The 19940-nt window shown below is 32.9% G+C and overlaps 1 protein-coding gene across 3 annotated transcripts in view; it reads right to left on the bottom strand.

Moving 5' to 3' along the window:
* Positions 1-19940, bottom strand: part of DCC (DCC netrin 1 receptor) — a 1206401-nt gene that overhangs the window by 513841 nt on the left and 672620 nt on the right. The gene's annotated exons all lie outside the window — the stretch shown is intronic.

The following is a 19940-nucleotide window of genomic DNA, read 5'->3' as shown; positions in this document are numbered from 1 at the left end:
AAAAAATTACACTAATAAAAATTCTCCATAGACTTATGGAGTAGGGGAGGACTTCAGTTTTTAAATGTTCTTGGATATTATTTTATTAACTCACATGAGTCCCATGACCAATCACCCTGAAAAGTCATCCTCCAAGCTGAATTGGAACATTTTCTGTGTTGAGAAAGCTATTCCTTCACAGGGAATTATTCTAATTATGAAAATCTATAAACAGTATAAACATTTTTTCTTAGATTAAATAAAAAATAAATTATATTTATTTTACACCACATCTTAATTTATTCCACCAAGACCTATTTTATAGTTTAATACCCTCAGATATGGAAGTTTAATGTGTGTGTGTGTGTGTGTGTGTATATATCATAATTTTTGCCCATTAAATCTGCCATTCTCTACCCATTTAATCTTATATTCTCCAGTCTAAACATCTTCAGTTACTTTAAATGTCCCTCAAGTAGTATGGTTTTCATTTCCATCCAACATGCTAGGCAAAGCATGATAAATATAAGTTTTGGGTAAAACATCATAAAATTAGGCATCAGAGTCAGATATTAGAGTCTTATTCTGGAATAGTGATGCTATAATAAGGATTGGCATTGAACTACTGTTGGGAGCTAGACTTCCATATCACAGTTGAATCTTATGTTTACTAGTGGGCTGCGCCTCAAGTCAGATTACATCAGCCTTTAACAAATATGTTGAACAGGGAAGGGCCAAGGTACAAACCCTAAGGCAAACAATCCTGTTAACTGATACCCATTCATCTCTCTTCCATTTTAGGTATACTCCTACATCACTAGAAATCTACCCCGTTAACCTACAGTCCTTAATATTTTCCTTAAGGATAGCACAAATTTATTTTTTTATTCCTACCAAATCTTTTCGATCTTCCAGCTTAGTGATATCATTTTAAAAATGGCAGGATACTGGTTTTAAATAGCTATTTTTCACGAATTCTCGTCTGCTTCCAGTGACTCGTCAGTAAATCCTGATACATCATTTGATTGCTTATAATTTTCCAAAATTTTTAACCAGATTTAAGGGCAAGCTCATGGGTCATAGATTAAAGCTTTTCATCTTTTTGTGAAATTCAAGCATTTTCAAGAATCAGCCTTCTCCATTATATTTTAATTTTTAATACAATTTGCATGTGTTCCTGTATTACTTATGTAAATAAAAATGCATTTTGATAGGGGAAAATTTACAATGATAATTTTTATCTTGTTTCTATGAAGATGGTAGGTCAAAGAGGTATACACAGGTAGAGTGTTTTATTTTTAACATGCTAAGCTACAGCAAATTGTTAGTGCTATTAACTATAAAAGACATAATTTATATCTATTAAGAAACAACAACTACAATCCCTTTGCCCATTGCTCATAAAAATTTAACATTTGCTAATACTTACCTATTTTACAAGGCTTAGGAATTTTAAATTGAATTGGTAATTAGAATGTTGCTATTACTTAAAAGTGGATCAAAGGACTAGAACCCCACAAGAAAGCAGTCATCAGAGAATAGTCCTTGGCTTCCTTACTAGGAACTATTGGCTCTCCTGTGTGGAATTACATTTCTGTTTCCCATTCGCTGTGATTCAGTGGATGAAACCTCTGTTCTTCCCTCATTACTTTGATGGGCTCTTTGGCTCATGGGAAGTTTCCCTCAGCTAATGAGTGTAAAAAGCATTTGAATACTATTCAGAGCTATGCAAATGTAACATATTTACAGTAACCTCACAAATCAAGCTCAGAGGAGGATCCTGTGAAATTTTAGAGATTGCAAGGGAGGCAAACAAAAGTCCTTAGTGGAGAATTGGCCTGCCTAAGATTATACTCAAAAGAACATCAGGTCCATTTGTCCCTGTTCCCAAAAGTTTTGTCCCTATGTTGATTCTTATCTTTTACATGTGTTTTATATCATATCTTTTATCTAACACTTCAGAGTAAACTATTTTAAGAGAAAATTTAGCGTGTTTCTTATTTAAAGTTAAACGTCCTGAGCTAAAGGCAAATAGGATACATTTTGCTCTTAGTATATTTTCTTCAAGTCAATTTTCTCCATTCTAAACACATTTTTACCCACTGTCTATCTTCTCCACGCTCAAGTTACAGAGTTGTTGATTCTACCCATCTAATAGGAAAAACATCTCTTGAAATTTATTCATCTGAACCATAACTGAACCATAACATATAGATACACATTTTAGACTAAATTTTCCAGATAATAGAAATAAAATAATTCCACTAACTAGACGATCAAGTGGAATTTGGGGCATCTGCAGGCAGGATAGCATGCTTTCTATGTACAATCCTGGAAAGCAGATCATACAGCAGCTATCAAATCAATCCACACATAAGTGAGGCTTTTGAAGTGAGGCACTGCGTTCAATTTCACAGACATTTCTTTAAAGCCTCTAAAAAACTCCATATTGTTATTATAAACAACCATTTTAAAGATCACAGTATCATAAAGGACAAACAAGTTGCTTAAAATCACTTAGCTAGTAAATGACGAAGCATCTCTCAAATATAGTTTTGCCTGGCGGCAGGGTCCAGATTTTGTTTTTCCTCCAGCTTTTATTTTAGGTTCAGGGGGTCCATGTGCAGGTTTGTAAAATGGGTAAATTCTGTGGTGCTGGGGTTTAGTACACAAATTATTTCGTCACAGGTTCCAGCTTTTTAACATTGAAGACGTACTACCAAAATCTGGGCTGCATAAGCAGAATCTTATAAGAAAACATTCCTTTAGAAACAATCTACTACTAAAGGTCAACCTTGTCACAAAACTGTATATTCTTAGAAGAATCTTGAAATTATTTCTTAAACAATTTTTGTGGTTATATAAACAGCTTTATTATAGACTGGTAAATACTTCTATACTGTTAAGTAGTACTAATTACTATGGTACATTTATTATTACAAAACTAGAAAAAGTGCATCAAAGCACAGAATAATTCAATTGGACTCTTCAAATGTAGGGATTACATAGCAGCATGTTGATAAGTTTTTAACAACCAGCTTTCCAAAAAGTCGAGATTTATAGCGTTAACATATTTGTGTGGTATTAATACTCCCTTCATTGCCTACTTCAAACTTTCAAGGGGATATCATCGACATAGACTTAGGAAGAGACCTGAATGATGAGCTCTCATGTACTGGAAAAATCCAATAATACAAAACTTATTATTGTTTGATTTTTTTTCATTTTCAGGATTTTTTACAGTCATCACATTTAAATTTCAGAAACTAAGTCACCCAGAAAAGAAAGGCTTATCAAGAAGTATCCAGTGTATTGATGCTTTTGACAATTCTCTGCATCATAGAGTTAGTAGTTCTACCAACAGGGCAAAAGGAGAAAAATAATCTGCATACTAGTGACACATTATGATCTCTTCACCCATCTCAATATGGTAATAATTTTTAAATAAATTTACATTTCCTAGTTTTCCCATGGTGTTCCATTAGTGAGATACACACACACATACACACACACACACACACACACACATATATATATATAAAACACTGAACATATATATGTATGTATCTTTTTTAGTGAAAGCATAATAATTAAGACTTATTAAGTGCTATGTTCCTGCCATTGTTTTAACTACTTTGCAATTAACCCTTAGTGCTTCCAACTATCTCATAAGATAGTATTATTATCCTCATTTTACTGGTATGAAAAGTGACACAGAAAGTAACACAACCGGCCCAAATCCACAGAGATAATACATGGCAGATGTGGGATCAAGCCCAGATATTATGACCCTAAAGCATATGTTCTCAACCCATCTTAAAATAAGAATATCTAATTTGAGGTTAACCCTTTTTAAAATAGGTTATTACAAATTTATATTCATGCTAAATCCTGAATATTTAATTGCATTTATTTTCCTAAAAAGATATTTTCAAACATACACATTATAATATAGATTTTGCACTAAAAATATTTAGATCAATTAATATGCTGACATAAATTATGTAAACATGAAGAAACAGAATATTAATATAACCTGGAAACAGCTGACAAAATATAGCTTTCCCAACATTTTAATTGCAACTAAACTATCAAACTCAATTTTGCAAATTTTAACCCAAAAAGCAACATTTGATGTAGTTATTTGTAGGTGAAACCAGAACTTTTGAATAAAGTCCAAATAAAACCAAATGCAGCCATTAACCAACTGCCTGCTTTTCCCAAAATACTAATTAAGGTTTTCCAGAATTGTGCAAAATCCATCAAGTCATCCAAGTTATTTTTCTTATTAGGCCAGCCTACAGCTAGAATTAACAGTGACGTGCTTTCTTTCTCTCTGTTACAGTACATCTGCAGGAGCATGGTCTGATTAAAGCAATCAATTGAACTTCAAAATTAAGTAGTTGAGTTCAGTGCTGGGGAATACTCCAATATATAAGCGTACAATTTATCCTTTTCTTCATGAGAATTCTTCCTTCTAGGCACACATACACATACACATGCACACACACACACACACGTAAGTTTATATAGAATAGCAATTCTCTGTTCAATACTTCCTCTCAGAGGATGCTAGAAGAGGTATGGTATTTCACAGTTTCCACTGTGCCTGTCACCCTCACTTGACTTCTCAGCTTGCCAGACTCATAATAGAACACGATATAATAACAGTCATTAACAGACACATGTGATACTCTCTGCTCAAGTATTCACTCACAGCTCATTCACTTCAATAGCTTTATAGAAAAATCTTCCAATTCATGCTCTCCATTACTATGTTTTCAGCTTCAGAAAACCATACAGATTTCAGAGGTTAGAACACTGACCTACAAGCCACAAGAAAGAATGAACATGGGGGCCAGGTATTCTCTCTTCGCCCCTTCAGAGCCAACCTCTGTCTTCGCCATACCCTGCTGTGTGTGTGAGGAAGCCGACCATTGTGGACTGTCTCAGCAAGTGCCCTTTCCCTCAGGCTGTCAGTGGGTTCAACACTGGGAGAAATCAGTAGAAGGTGAGAGGATGGTCAGGATATTTTCCTCTCTGCTCCCTGGCTTCTAAGCCACAGCTGGTTGGTTGCATCAGTCTAGTAAAAGGTCTTGTCAGGTAGCCATTAGCTTCTCACTCCAGGTTTCATAACTTGGAAACTGCTTTTCTTCTATTGGTCTAGAGGTGGTAATGAGCTATTGGAACTATCATTAATCCGTGGGCTCTGCACTCTCTCTTGTTCCCTGAATTTTCCCCCTCATTTAAAAACAAGCCACTTTATTAAATTCTATCTAATTCCCTAGCTAAGGGGGACAGGGACTCTGACTTATCCACCATACCCTACAGATCTCACACCCTTCTAAATGGGTAATATGTTGACCTGAGAGGTATTTTAACACAAATATATGAGAAGATGCTATTATAGTATTAGTTACAGTTTACTCTTTGCCTCAATAGATACTGTTCATCCAAGGCTAATTGGATGACTTTTACATGTACACTAGGGCTAGGAACTAATGAGTGTGAAACATGCCACATTGTTAGGAAATACAGTATGAGACCTTTTTCGTTTTGATTATTGCTGGTTCTGAATAACTTTTGGTGCAGGTTCAATTTTGAGCAAAACATTCAGAGACTTGAACAGTGACATTTTTAGGAACATGTTAATATAGGTGTTAGGAATTCTATTATAAATATTTTCAGAGAAATCTAAGAAAGTATAATTTGTTGATCTCTCTTTGGCTCTGCAAAATGTTGCAATTTTAAATTTTCATGAAAAGAACTATTTTTAATAAAAGCTGGGATTATAACAAGATGATCTATGGCCAAATCAAGCCAAAAGTATGTTTTGGGCATAAATTGCCCTAAAACATTTGGGTCTTTTTTTTTTATTTGAAAGTGTCACATTAAAATATAAATATCTGGCTTTTCTTTAAAAGGTAGAAGGGTTAGCAATACATGGTCTACAATCTAGTAAGGGAAATTGACCTGGGGCTGGGTTGTAGATGTAGTTTTGAAACTAAGCATGCTCCTTCGAAGTTCCCACAGTGTCCATCATTTCCCATTTCTTATACCAAGTCTGATCACTTTTAGTTTATCTGCATGTGGCTACAATCACTTTAGTTTGTGACTCCAGGAAATGTCATTTTCTCTAATATATTCCTTAAAACCACGTTTATAATTCCTAATGTCTACATCCAGGAGTCAATGAAGGTCCTTTTTCTAAAGGGTCAGATAATAAACATGTTAGGCTTTGTAGGTTACATGCTGTCTGCTTTGGTATTGCAGCACAAAAGCAACCATACATAATAAGTAAACAAATGACCCTAGCTGTAATTCAATAAAACTTTATTTAAAAAAATGATGCATGGTCAGCTGAATTTGATCCATGGTCCTTAATTTGCCAATTCCCGGTCTAAAAAATCAGATAAACTGGAATATATCGCAGCAAAAGATAATGTGATATATATCCTAGAATTTTCATTTATAGATTTAACATTTTATGAAAAGGAAGTGGGAAGGCTTAAGGATAAGTGAGGTGGCAGAATCCAGCATAAGGCTGGTGTGATGAACTATTAAGAGTATGTAAATCCTGGGAATAAAAAGTTTGCCTGGATTGGTGATATGAGTACCAGCGAGTTTTCTTAAGGTACCAACCCTAGGAAGAGTAGCTCATGACAGAGGCTTAAGCTGTTCTTCATTTTGAAAGTGTCATTTCCTATCTGAAAACTTTTCACAAGTAACAGGGGTAGTTCCAATGTCTTCTGTAAAAATAAAAGGTGTTGACTTTTTAAATGTCTATGAACCATATAGGCAAAAAAGAGAAATTCAGCCTTGATATCAATTATCAGAGCCATAGGTTCAAGTGATGTTGAAGTAACATTGAGTTGTGAAAAATGATCCTGAATTTTTAAAGTCAGCTATTGAATTACGTGAAAGCTCTCAGCTATCTTGTTTGTAAAAATGATAATTGTTAAAATAATTGTGCTAGACAGCATTGGCCCCAGTCAGCGGCCAATTTTAACCACTGATTAAAGTACATTACTAGTTTTCTCCTACAAAATTCAGGCACCAAGTTTTTCGTTGGTTGACATCAACTTGGAACTCTCCTTGGTTCTGAAATCTAGTCTTAATGCTCTTAAAGAATGTAGGAGACTACATGAAGAAGACATTGAAAAAACATTGTATGAAAAATAGAGAATCATGATTTTGGTATAAAACAAGATTATATATAAAGATAGTATATGTAGGAAAGTCCAAATGCAATTATTTCAGTTTCTGTCATGAGCATCTCTAAAACTGAAGGCAAAGAGCATGTTTTATTCATCAAACAGGTGTATCCTCAGTATGCACTATGTTAGAGCATTCACTTGTTCTTTCATCCATTCATTTGTACATTTAATTTTCAACACGAAATGCTCCTTGAGCACATACCATATTCTATGCAACATAATAAACCCTGGTCTTTTTAATTTCAGAAAACAAAACGAATTGCATGCTTTGATAGAGAAAGGACATGTATAGAAAAATCATCCCTGAGAAAGAGATATTTAAATTGAAGTATCAAAAATAAATTGAAGCAATCCAATCAAAAGTATAGTTAGTAGGGCATAAGTGTTTCTGATAAAGAGAATGGAATATGTAAACACTTTTGCACAAAAAAAGAGGAGACGTAGGCAACGAGGTTAGTGAAGAATGTATCTTCCTTAAAGCCAGTTTGGGAGCAACTGGGTAAATTCTTGTATTCAGAATTTAGGTAAAATCAATGCAGTTGACAGCTTGATGCTGTAGCATACACCACTCTATAATGTCAGTATTTATTTCTACAAATTTGTTTTACATACAGGAGTTGGTGTCATGTTGCCTAAGTAGAAACAATATGATGCTAGCTTCCAATCTTTTGGAATTTCTTATTATTAAACTTTTAAGTTATGGGGTACATGTGCAGAATGTGCATGTTTGTTACATAGGTATACACGTGCCATGGTGGTTTGCTGCACCCATCAAGGAATTTCTTAAGCAATTGTATTAACATGTAAAACTCACATTTAACATCAAACATCAAGACAAGATTATGTACATGTCAGTGGAATGCAGATTGTGTTGGTGCATTGATAAATGCTGTTGCAACCCAAATGTTCTAAACTTAGGAATTAAGAACAGGCAATGAAAACTGAAACATTGCCACCATGCAGAAATTGAAATGGGGAAACTCAGGCGAAATCTACATTAGAAACAACTTTACGGAACCTGCAGTAGTATATATAAAAAGAAAATACTACAAATTTTTGGCATAGTGAAAGTAAATGATGTTACTGCTGCTAGCAATGGATGAATTTTAGGAGATCTGAGACTATTATATTAGATTTTATTTTAGAAAATTACATCTATGAGCATGTATACATTTTTCTAGGAGGAGTGATAATTCCTAGTTTTATCATTTCCCCATAAGTTTATGGACCATTGTTCCTAAGAATAACCCTTGAATATCATGAATATAAATCCCAGTTTAAGACTGCATACTGTACCCAGTAACTACAGACTTAGAATTTAGTACGGTTATTGAAGAAATTAACAAACTTCTAAAACTGGACATACCTGTTTATAAACTATCGTTAATGAAAATGACAATTAGATACCTAGAGATAGAAACCACTAAAAATAACCCACTTTAATAAAGACTGAAAAGAAAGACATTTCTTGCTTAAATTATATGTTCCTTTAGAATGACTAGTGGCATATTAATTTTAATTTTTACTGGAAGTTGTTATGCAAAAATATCACATATAAGTAAAATTATATTTGCATGTTATGAAGCATAAGAAAATTAACATTTGTAAACCCTTCACCCAACTTTGGCGGGCGCCTGTAGTCCCAGCTACGCGGGAGGCTGAGGCAGGAGAATGGCGTGAACCCGGGAGGCGGAGCTTGCAGTGAGCCGAGATGGCGCTACTGCACTCCAGCCTGGGCGACAGCGAGACTCCGTCTCCAAAAAAAAAAAAAAAAAAAAAAAAGCAAAAAAAAAATACCATGATTTATGTCACATTGCCTTTTATAAAACTAAAGTGAGTAAGAACTTCAATAAACCACTTTTCAAAGTACTCTGCTACACGTTAATACAAAATATTCCTCTGGCTGAAGATAACTAGCTACTTCTATCTTCTCACAGATGACATCTTTATCAACCAGCAAACATACTTCAGTAAAAACAGCTTACCATAAATGCTTGACTCAATTTTCTAGTTGCTGATAAGCTGTAAACATTAAAGGACAGACGTAAAAAATCTTTTGAAAACAAATATAGTTAGATATTCTTTGCTAATTTCTTCTATAACTTGACACATATGCAAAAATGTTTGATTCTGTACCATTTCCTCTTATATATTTCTCTAGTCTCAAAAGACAAAGTACTCTCACTCCCATTATAAAATTAAATAAACAAAATAATTAAAATTTTAATATATATTTAGCTTTAATTTGGTATGTCATGAGTTTCAAATATGTTAGGTAACATTTTAGTTTCATTATTTCTAGTGAATAATGAAATGGAAACTCACATAACAGATGTTTTCAGTTTTTATTTTCATTTAAAATTTGACCATAATTCTCAAGGACATGTATCATTTAAAGTTATAGCAACAGCCAAGGCAAAAATTTGCAAATGCATTGTTTATTTCAGCTAAATGCATGATGCTTATGTTCAAAGGCATGTTCTATTTTGCTATTTTGCCGTGTTTGAGAGCAAAATAGGACATGCCTTTGAATGTAACCATCATATAATTTTTTATCAATGGTTTTAGTGGAATATGTTTCCCTTTCTGGTTGAAGAGGTTTAAACACTACCTAGAAATTTTTAAGTTCTGAATTAAGAATGTACTTGCAGCTACACATTTAGTCCTCAAGCTTTCACCCACTTCCATATATTTTCTTTTTTAATGGAGCTTGAGAAGATGGACAAAGAATAATACAAATAAATGTAGTTGATTTGGAGGACATATGTATTCTCAAAAGTGACATGTTTTTGGCCCTGTTCATTTACTTTCATTATTCAGCTATGGATTAAAATTAAATAGTAGTAAACTTGGATTATGTGGATTCTTATACTTAATGAATTCCACAAGTTTTGACAAAGTATTCACCATATATTTTTATATGTTTTGGTTAAAGAGACATGAACTTCATAATGCACAAGTTTTTGAAAAATATATTAATGATAGTAAGAGTTTATCTATAGACTGTAATGGAATTTTCTTAATCCTTGGCTATACATACGTTTACTCAAAATTCAGTTCAGTGCATTTGTTTGTCTAAACCTGTGGTTAAGTTCACAAGTAATATTTTTTAGGTTTTGTTCATCGTATGGTAAAGCAAGTCTATGGATCTCTATTGTAGATGAAGAGTTGCAATAAAAAACCACCATTTTATTTAAAAAATATTGTAAACATAATGTTTGTACATAAGGATATAACCTCTTCTAAGCTGAAGAAAAAAAGAGATTTCCTTACGGTAGAACATAAATATTTCAAGATTTTCCCTTCACATGCATGTACCCTCTAAATATTACTGTCACATAAAGGGCATCTAAAGCCACTAGCAACTAAACACAACCAACTGAAGGTTAGTCTACATTAGAAATAAAATGTTCAATAAACTTGAGCTAGAGGAAATCTAAAATTGCATTTGTATTTAAGAGTGACTATGATTAATCAGAGTCATACAAATTAAATGATGTTTAATTTGGCTAAACGCATAAAGCTCATGTTCATTCTAAAACTCTCTGTTCCAAGATTTTAGCCAGCTGGTCAGATCAGAAAGGTTTCAGTTCTTTTCATATTTTAAACTTGCTATATATAATTTTTGAATGAATTAAAGTCAGATAGGGATTATCTTTGTTAAACGGCTTATTAGCAATTATTTTCCCAAGAAGCAGAAGAATTTTCGAGAGGCAAAATCTAGTGATAGTCTAGAATCTGAGCATAATTGTTGACATTCCTTCTCTCACTTATCAAACCTCTAAGGGAATTGAAAGAACGATCATTTTACATTTGTATTTTCCTTCCCTTAGTAGAGTCTTAGTTGCATTCTAATTTTAATTGTGTAGGGGAAGAACACATATTAAATAAGATACATAAAGGATTTTTCTTGAACTCCCTTGGGAATTAAATTAAATGGAGATGTCAATTCCTCTACATTACTCCATCATACAGATATCATCATAAAGTAGGTTTCTGGGATGGCCTAATTTTGGTCTTCCAAATTTCCTCCTGCCAGCTTCAGATGTTTACGCAGCAATTCAGCCATTCTCTCTAAAGGTAACTTAGGGATTCCAAACTTAAAACCAACGATCTTTTCTTCAGACTTGAACACGTGAGCCTTCTCATAGGTGCCTTCCTGTATCTTCTCTTTAAATTTCATAAAGCTAATACACTTCATTTTAAAGTAGAAAAACATTCTACTTTAAGTACCTACATTGGAAGAACATAAATAATTATCCCCCATCATTCTCAGCGAACTATCGCAAGGACAAAAAACCAAACACTGCATGTTCTCACTCATAGGTGGGAATTGAACAATGAGAACACATGGACACAGGAAGGGGAACATCACACACCGGGGCCTGTTGTGGGGTGGGGGGAGGGGGGAGGGATAGCATTAGGAGACATACCTAATGTTAAATGATGAGTTACTGGGTGCAACACACCAACATGGCACATGTATACATATGTAACTAACCTGCACGTTGTGCACATGTACCCTAAAACTTAAAATGTAATAAAAAAAAATTATCCATATGCTCCAAAGAACAGTTTAACTTCAAATATATGCTTAAGAAATCACAATAGCTTACCTGCCAATAAGCAAGTGATTCATCTAATTACTTACAATCAATCATCTAAATGTAGATTGATTCAAAATGGGCCAACTGTTTTGGTCATATGATCATTACAATCAGAATATCTAGCACAAAAATAATATATTGTTAAGGACAGGTCTTCTAAAGGCAGTGTGACTGGGTTTGAGGTACAGCTCCATGGCTCACTAAGGTTACAAAATAGTATCCATTTCATTAATATTGCCATGAGGAACAGTGAAATAATCCATGTAATGGTACAGTCTTCACCATGTATAAGTATCTATCTATGGTTATTGTTGTGTTCATTGAAACTTTCACCAGTCTTCAAATACAGTAACTCAGTTTTAGAAGTAGACACTGTGCACAATAATCTATAATTTGAAATCTGCTTCTTTATTCCCAAGGAAATAAGAGTTTTTGAGTGCTGATTGGAAGTGTGCTATATGACACATATTTCTTGAGAAAAGCAGGGGTAGTCAGGCTGAAGAAGAATTAGACTCAGATTTTTTAAGTTCTGGGATGCATGTGCAGAATGTGCAGGTTTGTTATACAAGTATACATGTGTCATGGTGGTTTGCTGCACCTATCAACCCATCATCTAGGATTTAAGCCCCACATGCATTAGGTATTTGTCCTAAGGCTCTCACTCCCTTCGCTCCCCACCCCCCCATAATGCCCTGTTGTGTGTTGTTCCCCTTTGTCCATGTGTTCTCAGTGTTCAATTCCTAGTTATGAGTGAGAACATGTGGCATTTGGTTTTCTGTTTCTGTGTTAGTTTGCTGAGGATGATGGTTTCCAGCTTCACCCATGTCTCTGCAAAGGACATGAACGCATTCTTTTTTATGGCTCTGTAGTATTCCGTGGTATACATGTGCCACATTTTCTTTATCTAGTCTATGAATTATGGACATTTGGGTTGGTTCCAAGTCTTTACTATTGTAAATAGTGCTGCAATAAACATACGTGTGCATGTGTCTTTATAGATTCATAATCCTTTGGGGATTGCTGGATCAAATGGTATTTCTGGTTCCAGATCCTTGAGGAATCACCACACTGTCTTCCACAATGGTTGAACTAATTTCTACTCCCAACAACACTGTAAATGTATTCTTATTTCTCTGCGTCGTTGCCAGCATCTGTTATTTACAGACTTTTTAATGATCGCCATTCTAACGGTATGAAATGGTATCTCATTGTGGTTTTGATTTGCATTTCTCTAAAGACCAGTGATGATGAACTATTTTTCACATATTTGTTGGCTGCAGATGTCTTCTTTTGAGAAGTGTCTGTTCATATCCTTTGCCCACTTTTTGATGGGGCATTTTTTTCATGTAAATTTGTTTAAGTTCCTTATAGATGCTGGATATTAGACCTTTGTCAGATGGAGAGATTGCAAAAATTTTCTCCCATTCTGTAGGTTTCCTGTGATTTTAAGGTCTTTATGTATTTTATGTTTTAGTCTCATCAATGCTGATAAAAACCGTCTAATTTTAATTAATGTAACAACTCACTGTATTTCTTTTATTTATTGACATAATTTACATTTGGCAAAATCTATAAATCTTAACTGTATCACATGATTAATATTCATATGTGTATGTGTGTGTATATTTGTGTATATGTCTACACCAACAAAATCAAGAGATAAAACATCTCCATCTCTGCTAAACTTTTGTGCCCTATTATGGTTAAAATCTTCCCACTGGAATAACCTCTATTCTGAGTTCTAGCATAATGGATAGGTTTGCCTTTTCTTGAGCTTCACTTAAATATATTTTTAGAGTAGGAACTATTTTAATTTTGTTCCCTCAGAATGTTTTTAAGATTTATTCATATTGTAGTGTACATCAATTTGTGCATTAATTACTGTTCAGTATTCTATTTTTGACTCATCAAAATTGTTTTATTGTTGATGTATACTAGGGTTGTTTCCAGATTTTTGCTACTATGAATAAAGCTCCTATGAATACCTTCTTTTGGCAATTTTATATACCGATGCACTTGTATCTCTAGGATATATACCTATAAGTAGAATTGCTGGGTTATAAGGAAGACATATATTTACAGGAAATTGTCAAATAGTTTTCCAAAGTGATAACTTCATCTTTACATTCCACCAATAATATACGTGCACACCAGCTCTTCCATATCCTTGCCAACATTTTGCATTATTAGTCTTTTTAATTTAAATAATCTGGTGGGTGCCTAAGGGTATTTCAGCATTGTTTAATTTGCATTTCCATGATGCCTAGCGATACTGAGTGGTTTTCCATATATTTTGTCTTCTTAATCACTACATCAAAACAATCCACATTTTGTAACGTATTTATAAAGTTATAGCTTATATAATCATTATAATATGAATATGTGACAGGATGAAGGACTGGATAAACCCGTGCCATATAGGTTAATATGAAAAATATGGGAAGGAGATGAAATACGTTGGTAGAAAAAAAATTGAGGTAGGGCCCATGAACTTAATAAGTAGAAACCTAAGTGTCGTTTAGTTGCAGAATCCCTATGAATTCAAATTAAACTGCATGTTTCTCTAAATATATGCAAACACAAAATGAATTTCTCCATTAAAAATGCTTTTGCATAGCAATTTTATCTCAATGTTGTAAGTCTTCCCATTCATTTATTTTATTATCAATAAAAATTTCTTTAAAAATGGTTTTTGGAAAAAGTTGACTTTTTAAGTCTTTAAGCTATACAAGGCATATTTCTGAACTGAAGTCGTAACCCTCTTTGCAAAATCAGTAAAAATATCCCTTTGAAAAATAAAATTAAAGTACTGAATTTAAATATGAGGAGGAAAATATAGTCAAAGCTAAAAAATATGGGGTTATATTTTTTCAAAAGACTGTTTTAAATAATAAAATACATTATAAAATATTCAATGAAGCAATTAAAAAAGGAATTATTTTTCCAAATAGAACATTTTTAAAAGATTTTTGTGAGATGCAGATATCTTTGAGTATATTAGCTGCTTTTAATCACACTTAAACACAACAATTTATCAAAATATCTTACAACCGACATTATCAAGTTCATTATTATTTACATACTGTTGTTTTTGCTTTCAGTCAGAGTATTTGTAAAATGAGTTTAGGGATGTTTTTAAAGAGTAGCTTCATCAGCATATTTAATACCTTGTATAAATTTAATATATTATGCCATTTAAATTTGCATTTGTAATGTAAGTGCTACTATTTAATATCATTTTTGAAAATAAGCAATTAAAATGAAGAGTATCCACCACTTTGTTTATGTTCTTATACCCTAAAATAATTATGATAAAATATTCACATTTCTTATTTCTAAAAACTAAACATGAACCATAATGACAATCAATATGTCCAAAATGGACTGGCCATTTACTGAATTTATAAGTGTTTATTTACTTTTTTATGTTTCTTACTTACAGTGTGTAATGTAAAGAGTATTTAATTTGTTTACTGAAATATAACAGAAAGTATATCATAAACATTATAAATAATTATTTGGGTATATAAATATATTATGTATATACCTAAATATAGTATTACATATAATGTGTCTTACTTAATATCTTGTATTAAATATATTTATTATATTATGCCTAACTCTAAATATATTAATTTGAATATGCACACCTATGTACATATATATTTAAATGTAAACAGTATGTATGCAAATAACACATTACTTATTATATATTCTACTTTGAACGTTGTTAACATGGCTTTTTAGAGTAATTCTATTTAATAGTAATGGATCATATTCGACAAAGAAGTCAGGCTTAGATTGAAATCTAAATGTGCAAATAAATATTGGGTGTGTTTCAAACTTGGCAAAATTAATTATCTTGACTAATGACAAAGATAAGAAAAAAAACAATGCATTATATTCTATTAGGATATCTAATAGCCAAAGCAATTTTAGATTAGATTAATTAGAAAAGCGTGGGCATTTTAATTATATCAGTGTAGAAACAAAGCGATATCAACTTAGTATTTTCAATCATGACAACAGATCAAATTAGACAGGGTATTTTGCTTCAGAAGATTTACACAAACAGATCATGGCATGAAATAAGCTTGGGGATGAATTAGATTTTTGCAGAGATTAATTGCAACATTAACTAAACTAAACAAAACCAGTATGAGGCAAGATCACAGGAGTGGGTCTAATCAATTTTGAGTGAATTTAAAGTAGTAATATTTGATGGATTTGATTTTAAAAACATCTGTCACATGCATTTCCCAGAGTTACTCCTGCTGCTTCATCGCATCTACCTAGAGAAATCACTCTGGGTATTCAACAATATAGTTCAAGACATGATTAGATTGGTGACAATGCCATTGTCTTGGAGAACCAATAGGGCAGATGTTTTCCAATTGAGTTAGCCTGCAGGTGAAGTATATGGGAAAGTTAGACTTTTAATGCTGAGCATCTGGTTCAGAGTATCTGAAAATGTGGTTGCTGTTTTAAAATTTACAACATATCTAATCATGAAATTTTAACACAACCACTAAATGCCAAAAATGTTGTTTGTCTTGTTATTAACATATATGAAGAACAGACAAACTTATGCCGCCATCCATGACGTATACAGATAGAGAAACATGCATTGGTACAAAACTCCAATATATGGCCTAAAAAAAAAGTCACCTAACTTCCAAACCTGAATTCAGAGTTTTAACAATTTCTTTCCTTTACTTTCTCTCTTTTTTGTTTTTACCCTAAATCTAGAACCACTGACACCATTTCAGCATAACCAACTTAGTGACACGGTTTTAGTATCTTATTGACACCATCATATGTGGAGTAAATCCCAGGCTTCCAATGGTAATGCCAGGGAAAATTTAATAAAGTTACTAAGGATTCTGGACTTTGAGGAACATTCCTGATTTTTATCATGTTATATCCATCTTTTATTGAAACAATGGGTTTCAAGCATCAGAAAATAATAAAAGCTTATAAATACATTCATAGGATATCATCTTATGTTTTTCAGGCTGAGTTTTAAATAAGTAAGAAAGACATCATGCTTCAATACATAGGATCAACATATGGTCAACTCAGATATATAAAATTCCTCCCAGCACTCACAAATATTGTGAAATTAGGATATTGTAGTACTGTGAGATGAGGAATCCACAGAGCGGCATGAGGATGATTAATGATGATGATTAGAGTATTCTACTCTCATCATCTTAACCTAAATGTTCAGGTCTACTTTTTACAGGTATGTTGAAAGATATGTTTCCTTCTTTAATATAACCTAAACTTCTCAGGTTAGAAATACGGGTTGTGAGTTTTAATATACACTATTTCAATTAGTGATTCTGACATTATTGATGCAAGAAGAAATTCATTTGTAACCTGTTTAAAAACCAGTGCTACTTACTATTGCTTTGCTTTCTGAATAAATCAAAATTAGTACCTTTTTTCAGTACTGATAAAGCATGTATTGAGAATTTTTTTCTAAATGTATATTTTACAATTTCTATTAAGAGCTGTATGTATAGTGCATTCATCCATTCATTTATTTACAAAGTTTTTGAGTAATAATGGCATATTTCAGAAATGTGGCCAATGGTACTAAATCGGCTCATTTCAAAAAAAGTTACATAGCTTAAGATATTTTACACTTATGTAATATTTAATATGGATATATTTGAAATCCTGATAATTCACTTACAACTCAAGTTTTACATTGCAAGAACCCGTTACGTAGAACAAAAAAGGTTTCTAATTAGTTTCCCCAGAGAATATATTCTTTTTTGAAAACAGATAAATTCTACCAGACAGAAACATATCTTGGAGTAATGGAAATGTTTAAAAGTTTCAGTTTCCAATCACGTCCATGGAAGCAAATTAAATGGAAATTACTGAGATACCAACAGAACTATAATTAAGTAGAATAGATACTAATGACCAATGGTAAAAATGGTCCACAAGTCAGCGAAATAACTAAGCAAAGTGCTATCAATAAACATGAAAGTGTGATCTAAGTCTATTGAATGAAATTCATTAGCAGAGCAATTTCAACAGATATTCAAAACAGATCACAAAAAGATATTTTCTTATTATAGTCAGATTTCTTAGGAGAGAGTCCTAAAAATATTTCTATCTATGTGATTCAGAAGCATTATTTAGTAATATTATGCACAAATTCTGGTGTTGCTTCATATTTTCAATCTTGGAATAGTAAAATCTCTCTCATCCTTACATAGCATATTTGCAGGTGAATTTGGCTCAAGTGATTATTCAATGGTTTCATTCTGAGTTCCCAAATCTGAAAGTCAGCTGGTCAAATCACCAGCATTTGAATGAGCCCAAAGGCGGTTTTTAGGTCACAAAGTTGAATGGGAATGACTTTATGTCTTGAGCTCCCAAATGGCCCTATCACCCATCATTTGCTACTATATTTGATAACACTGAGCACTTCATGTTAATGTTCATATTAATTTCCTGGTCCTTAAGCCTCTGAGCTTGTAGCTACTTAATGGAAATTTTGGGAACATAAATTTCCCAAATGTTGGTTCGCATATTGGAACAAATAAATGTGTGTGTGTGTGTGTGTGTAATTATATATTATTTTATATGTATGTGTGTGTAATTATATATTATTTTATATGTATGTGTGTGTATATATACATACAGAGAAAAAAATTACAGGAAGTTTAGTTTTTATTCTCAAGCCTGTAACTTGTCACTGACTCTCAGTATATTTTACTTAAAATTTAATTGTTCATTGTGATTCCAAATTAGGTTTCCCTCCTTAATAAACACAGTTGCTACCTCAGCTCTTATTTAGTTCCAGACAATATATTTTGATGGATTTCTTCTATAAGTTGTCTGTTTTTGTCAAGTAATGGGGCTCTCCATGGAGCTGGCATTTCAAAGGAAACTAATTATATTTGTGGTTTGATTGCTCATTTAATTGGCTGACATTCACATCTAAACCTACCATAAATTTACTATAAAATTTATCATTGTCATCTTGGGTTTCTCTACAAGTAACCAACCACATAGCCCTAAATTATCATAGCCATTATAATTCAACCTCAATGCTTTTCCAACAAAGACTAGATATTTAAGTCCAATAAGGCCAGATGCAAATAATTTTGTTCTATGTATAAAGCTTGGAGTGTATACAAACTTCAGCCAGGGGTTTTTACAGTTTTGTTTTCTGCTTTTTGTTTGTTCATTTGTTTTTTAAATCTTCATGGCATTCTTACAGATTTGGTTCACCATCTACTTCAAATCAGCCTATAGTGATTACTAAGCTTCTGTTGAATATACCATTTCTGATGGTACAACACATGCTATAAAGCAATCTCTTTGGAATCCATGGTCATTACCATTTGTAGAAAGGGGAGGCTGCAAAACGTTATGACCATGTTATGCCCTGTTGGAAGTGGATCAGCAGCCACATATTTATTGACAGGTCTCAGAACTTAAGTACTCTACTCACCAGAACTGACAAGGTCAGAGCAGCTCATAGGTAATGATGAAACTAATTTAAACAGCTGTGCTTACATGATAGTTTGACATCTACCTGTTTCCTGGCTAGCTTATATGAATGACCAACCTCATTATATAAGTCAAAACTAACAGCATAACATGCAATAGTTTCATTTTATCAGATTGTTATCAACCTTATCTATCTACAGTTTAGCATTCACGTGGGATTCTTCAGTTCCACATCTCTGTGTTAGAGCAGAATATGTATATTTACCCCAAGTTTACATTTTCCCAGGAAATATTTCTATCACAAAAATACATCTCTAGTTTCTCTTTTGCTAGTTCTTCTATTTTTGCCATCATTTTTCATTTTATTAGGTTGCATTTTCCCTAGTTAAGAATGTATACCCTTGTCTTATAGTTATCATTGACCCAGAGGAGAGGAATGGGTTTGAGATGAGCATTGCCATGCTTAAGAATAATTGCTCTAATCAATCTAGGTAGGAGACACCTGACTGGATGCTTTAGTTACGGCTCATATCATTTACAAATCTCACTTTAGCAGGTTCAGAAGATAAATTCTATTTGTTTGTCATGAGACACAAAGCCAGTTTGAATTTTCTGTGATCTTTATGTCAGCAAAAGTATTTGTATGTTCCTGTATTAA

The sequence above is a fragment of the Gorilla gorilla genome, chromosome 17 (assembly GCF_029281585.2).
Source record: "Gorilla gorilla gorilla isolate KB3781 chromosome 17, NHGRI_mGorGor1-v2.1_pri, whole genome shotgun sequence".
In the NCBI taxonomy this organism is placed as follows: domain Eukaryota; kingdom Metazoa; phylum Chordata; class Mammalia; order Primates; family Hominidae; genus Gorilla; species Gorilla gorilla.
Note: the sequence above shows the minus strand (reverse complement) of the source record. Positions and strands in the feature narration are given on the sequence as shown.